Below are 5,577 nucleotides of genomic sequence, written 5' to 3' on the forward strand. Positions count from 1 at the left end.
TGGCGCATGGGAGGGCGCGCGCCTAGAGGCGGGACCTCCGGGGTCGCCCGACGCGCGCCTGGAAAACCGGACTGGTACTAGGCCTAGGGGGCGGACCCTGGGGGCGGGGCTGTCGGCAACTGGGCGGAGACCCGCAAGTGCCCCTGGGGGGAGGGCGGCAGGCCTCTGGGATGTGGCTTCTGCGAGCTCAGGGGCGTGTCGATTGCTGGTGCTCATGTTGGAAGCCTGAGAAATTGGTGTGAGGCAGATTAATAGATGTATGTACATTTTATTTAACAAGTTTGTGTGTACATGGGAGCCCTTACAGAAAAATGAGGATCCTGAAAGTGATTAGGTCTAAGTGTGTATATTGAACAAAGGGTGATAGTCATGAAAAAGTAACTAAGCATAAAGGAAAACAAAAAGAATGTAAGGATTAGCGAAATAAGGTTCATTGTGCAAATTTCTAGATTCCTTAACTTCTCATCTCGGGTAATGGTATTTGGGGATAGCCGTAGTTTACATGGCGGTTTGATGTCCTGCTTTGGGAGACCCAAAAATGACTTTTCTTGCATTTGTTCCTATTCAAGTGTCTTTAGGCATGAAACATTGATGCTCAAGTGGTATACTTTAGTGTCGCGTATCTGCCATCCTTCATTATCTAGTAAGGGCAAAAAGTACATTACAAAAACTGTTTTGAAGTGTGTTTTATATGGACATATACGGATATGGACCATGATTGTCCTCATCCAGTACCCCATCCCCACCACTACCAAGCTTCATATTTTAAAGATTTGTTCAGCAGCTTGTTGCGGGGAGGTGGAACACCTAATAAAGAAGTTGGAAAGTTTCAAGTGTGCTCTTGAGGAAAATGCTGTGATCCTAGCACCTTGCTGCCTGTCTCTGATTCACCACAAATGAAAATCGTGTGCATTCAGCATAATTACTAAGCCAGTCCTAAGCTCACGGGCTGAAGGACCATGGGAATCTCTGCAGCTGTGAACTAAAGTAAGTCTTTCCTCTTTTTAAGTTGACAGCTTCAGAAATTTTTGTCATGGTGATAAAAAGGTTACTGACATAATATGCTTAAGTTCCTTCTGCCTTCTTCATTTTGTTCAATGCCATTTCTTCCACAAGAAGTGTCTCCAGACCTTCTCACAGTGGGTTATATGTCTCCTTCTACTCCCAAAACAACCTCTCTCAAATTGCTAATCACCTGTATCCCGCTCTTTTGTGGTGTGTGTGTGTGTGTGTGTGTGTGTGTGTGTGTGTGTGTAGGCATGGCATTCACCTCTGTGTACTCATGCCAAGATCTGGCATCTAGTCCATATCTAGGGCTTAGGCAAACAAGGTGCTCATAAATATTTGAATGAATGTATGATCAAAGTCCAGTTGAGGTAGCAACATTTAATTAAAGACCAGGATAGCCGCCAGTGTGATTTCCTGATAATAAAATGCATGAGAAGGAGATAGATAATTAAAGGGGTCATCTGGATTAGGAAGAGTGTGGGCTTGGCATGGGGTGGAGGGATCAGCCTGCTCCTAATAAAAAAGAAGACACAAAGAGAAAGTCACTGGCTTAAAGAGAATCTTAAAAGACAAGAAGCAAAGTTTATTGTGGATGAGGGAGCCAGCAGGGAGCCAATGATGATCTCCACAGAAGCTGCAGGGAAGGCTGTGTTTTATGAGATGCATCAGTTAAACACATTAAAATAGAGCCACCAAAATGTGTCAGGGTCAGTTTAATGAAAGAAATCAAAGCACTTCCCCCTTGGAGTAATTTGACCAAGAGTGAACCCAAGCTTGATCTTCCGGCTTTTCTCCCTGTGTCTTCTATCTTTAGCTTTTGTTTACTGGCTTGTCTGCAATCTGTCTGTTGTTACGAGTCTGAATCTGTGTCCACCTCAGCTCTGTCTTGTGAATTTGTCCCTAACACAGCTCTTTGCTCTCTCTTTAAATGAGCAGCACAGAAAGTATCACATGGGGGAAGGAATGGGGGATACTTTAGAGAAATCTTTAACAGTTTTACAAGAAACTGAACTTTGCTGATTCTACCTGACCCAGGAACCTTCAGAAAAGTAAAAGAAAACAAAACAAACTTTCACAACCTATACCCATGTTGATTTCAACCTTTATTTGTTTTATAAGATCACTTTTGACCTCTTTAATGTTTTCAGCAAACGATTATCATAGCACACAATGCACATTGCTATCTGGGTCAGGGTCATGGAAGAATACATAACTTACATTAAAGGTATGCATCAGCTTACCTTGTGCAGGTGATCGCATGACAAATCCAACACAAGTAAGGTTAATTCTTTCATTGTTCTCTGAAAGGCGGGCTAAACGAAGAGGCTGATTATACAATAGGACAGAAGTCTGACGTCTTAAATACTTTAAAGGTGTACTGACTTGGCTATGAGGTTCAGCAAAAGTTTCAGTCTTGGAATGTAAGAGAGCTTTTCATAATAATTTATCACCACAGAGAGGCGGTGTGTATTGGTGTCCAGGATAAAGAAAGACCGATCAATAATGGGAGATCATAAGTGCATAGTTATTGCCACTCATACACTCAGAAAGTCTGTAAATTGTAACCCTCATATTGATCTTTCCTATTACCTTCTAGTAATAGAAACTTTGAAAAAACACAATGTTATCCAGTAAGACTATGCTTTCTAGATTCGTGCAATAAGGGTGGTTCTATGGGTCTAGGTCAGAAGAAGGAATGTGAGTCCATTGCCACCTCCAATGTGGCACCCCATCCATCCACTCATCCAGTGATTTAAAAATACTCATTTAATTTGTGGGTGGACAGATTAGGAATATCAGTCTCCCTTAGACATCCAAGTGGAGATGAGAGAGATGGAGATGAAGCTTAGTGATAGAGCCCTTGACTAGCACCCACAAGGCCTTTGTTTTATTCTTCAACATTAACAATCAGAGGCCAGCAGTCTCATCTCAACTCCTCAGCAGAACCCCAGAAGCCTTCCTTGGCCTCCTGCTTCCATCTCCTGTGGATCCCACAAATGTTCTCTTTCTAAACAGACAACACACTCTTCTTGATTTGCCCCGGCCCCCAAACCCAGGAAGCACCCCCCTGCTAACCCATGAGCCACTTCCCACAGCAACAAGTAGGCTAAAGGCAGAACCACACCTGTCCTCCTGTTCCTGAGATCCAGTGCTCCCTCCCTCTATACTGACCTCCCTTCCCTCGTTGACCCTATCCCCAACAGATCACAAGGACCTTCTTCCTTAATCTTCCTTCCCCAAATCACTCCAGGATTCTTACCACCACCAGCGGCAGGTATTTCCTGTTAACATACCAGCTGAGCAGGCCAGGAAATCTGACAACACACAGCCATTACACTCTCCAAAATTACAGAAAGGAAATAGACACCAAGAAACAAAACACCCAACCAACAAAACCAGAAATCAGCAAGTAGATCTGTTATCCTCCTAAACCCAGATGCCTAGATGCCAGCGTAAAACACAATAAAATTTTCCGGGGCAATATGTCTCCACTACAGCCTAGCTATTCTACCACAGCAAGCTCAGAATATTACAACATATTTGGAGCACAAGTAACAAAAACCTTGAAACCAACTATATAAAGGTGATAGAGGTCCTTAAGGTCTCTTTTGAGGAGGAAAGGACTGATTCTCTCAAAGAAATTCCAGAAAACACAAAAAGTTGGGAGAAATTAATAGAATTGTTCAATACATGAAAATAGAAAAAGGATGGGGCTGGAGAGATGGCTCAGTGGTTAAGAGCACTGACTGCTCTTCCAGAGGTCCTGAGTTCAATTCCCAGAAACAACATGGTGGCTCACAACCATCTGTAATGGGATCCGATGCCCTCTTCTGGTGTGTCTGAAGACAGCAAAAGTGTACTCATGTACATAATATAAATAAATATTTTTTAAAAAAGAAAATAGAAAAAGGATCAATAAAAACACAAAATGAGGGAATTTTAGGAGTGAAAAATTTAGGAACTCAAATAGGAACTACAAAGGCAAGCTTCACCAACAGAATACAAGTGAAGGGAGAGAGAAGCTCAAGTGTTGAAGATCTGACAGAAGAAATGGATACATCAGTCAAAGAAAATGCTAAATCTAAAAAACTCTGACACAAAATATCTAGGAAATCCAGGACCAAACCTAAGAATAATAAGTATAGAGGAAGGAGAAGAATCCCAGCTCAAAGGCCCCCTTCAGGGTAAATGTCTTGGAGAGAATAGGGATAAAATGGGCACACCTCGCTCAATCTAATAAAGACAGTTTACAACAAACCCATAGCTAACATCAACTCAAATGGAGAGAAACTCAAAACAATTCCTCTAAACTCAGGAACAGGACGAGGTGGTCCACTCTCTCCACATCTATTCAACATAATACTTGAAGCTTTAGCTAGACCAATAACAAAACTGAAGGAGAGCAGGGGGATACAAATCAGAAAGGAAGAAGTCAAAGTATTGTTATTTGCAGATGATGTGATAACATATATAAGCGACCCTAAAAATTCTACCAGGGAACTTCTACAGCTGATAAACACAACATCTTCAACAAAGTGGCTGGATATAAGATTAACTCGAAGAAACAAAAATCAGTAACCCTACTATATTCAAATAACAAATGGGCTGAGAAAGAAATGAGGGAAACAACACTTTTCACAGTAACCTCTAATAATAGAAAAATATTCTGGGATAACTTTAACCAGGCAAGGGAAGGACTTGGATCCCAAAAAAGCCTCAAGTCTTTGTAGAAAGAAATTGAAAAAGATACCAGATGAAAATATCTCCATGCTCAGGGATTAGCATAGTAAAAATGGCCATTTTATCATTAACAATCTACAGATCCAATTACAGACCCTGAAGGGACAATTTTTCAGCTTCATATGGAAAAACAAAACAACCAGGATAGCTAAAGCAATCCAGAAAAATAAAAGAATACCGGAGGTCTCACAGTTTCTGATTTCAAGTTTGACTACAGTTATGGCAATAAAAACTACCTGGTATTGGTGTAAAAACAGTCACATTGATCAGTGGAATCAAATGAAGACCCTGACGTAAATCCTTAAACAGACGAGCACTTGATTTTTGGAAAAATGAAAGCATCTTCAACGAATAGCTTTGGTCAAACTAGATATCTTCATATAGAATAATCAAATAGATCCACCACACCACCCTGCACAAAACTCGAGTCTCAGTGGATCAAAGATCTCAATATAAACTGAACCTGAGAGAAGAGAAAGTGGGGAATAAGCTTGAATGCATTGGCACAGGAAATGACTTTCTGAACAGAACACTGATAGCATGGGTATTAAGATCAACAATTTATAAGTGGGATCTCATGAAAATAGAACACTTCTGTAAAGTGAAGGATACTGTCAATTGGATAAAGCAACAGCCTATGGAATGGGAAAATATTTTTACCATCTCTACAGCTAATGGAGGACTAATGTCCAAATTACATAATGACCTCAAGAAACTAGATATATAAAAAAATCTAATTTAAAAATGGGGTACAGATCTAAACAGAAAGTTCTCAGTAGAGGAAACTCAAATGACTGAGGAACACTTAAAGAAATGTTTTATATCTGT

The sequence above is a fragment of the Rattus norvegicus genome, chromosome 14 (genome assembly GCF_021556685.1).
Source record: "Rattus norvegicus strain SHRSP/BbbUtx chromosome 14, alternate assembly SHRSP_T2T, whole genome shotgun sequence".
Classification (NCBI taxonomy): domain Eukaryota; kingdom Metazoa; phylum Chordata; class Mammalia; order Rodentia; family Muridae; genus Rattus; species Rattus norvegicus.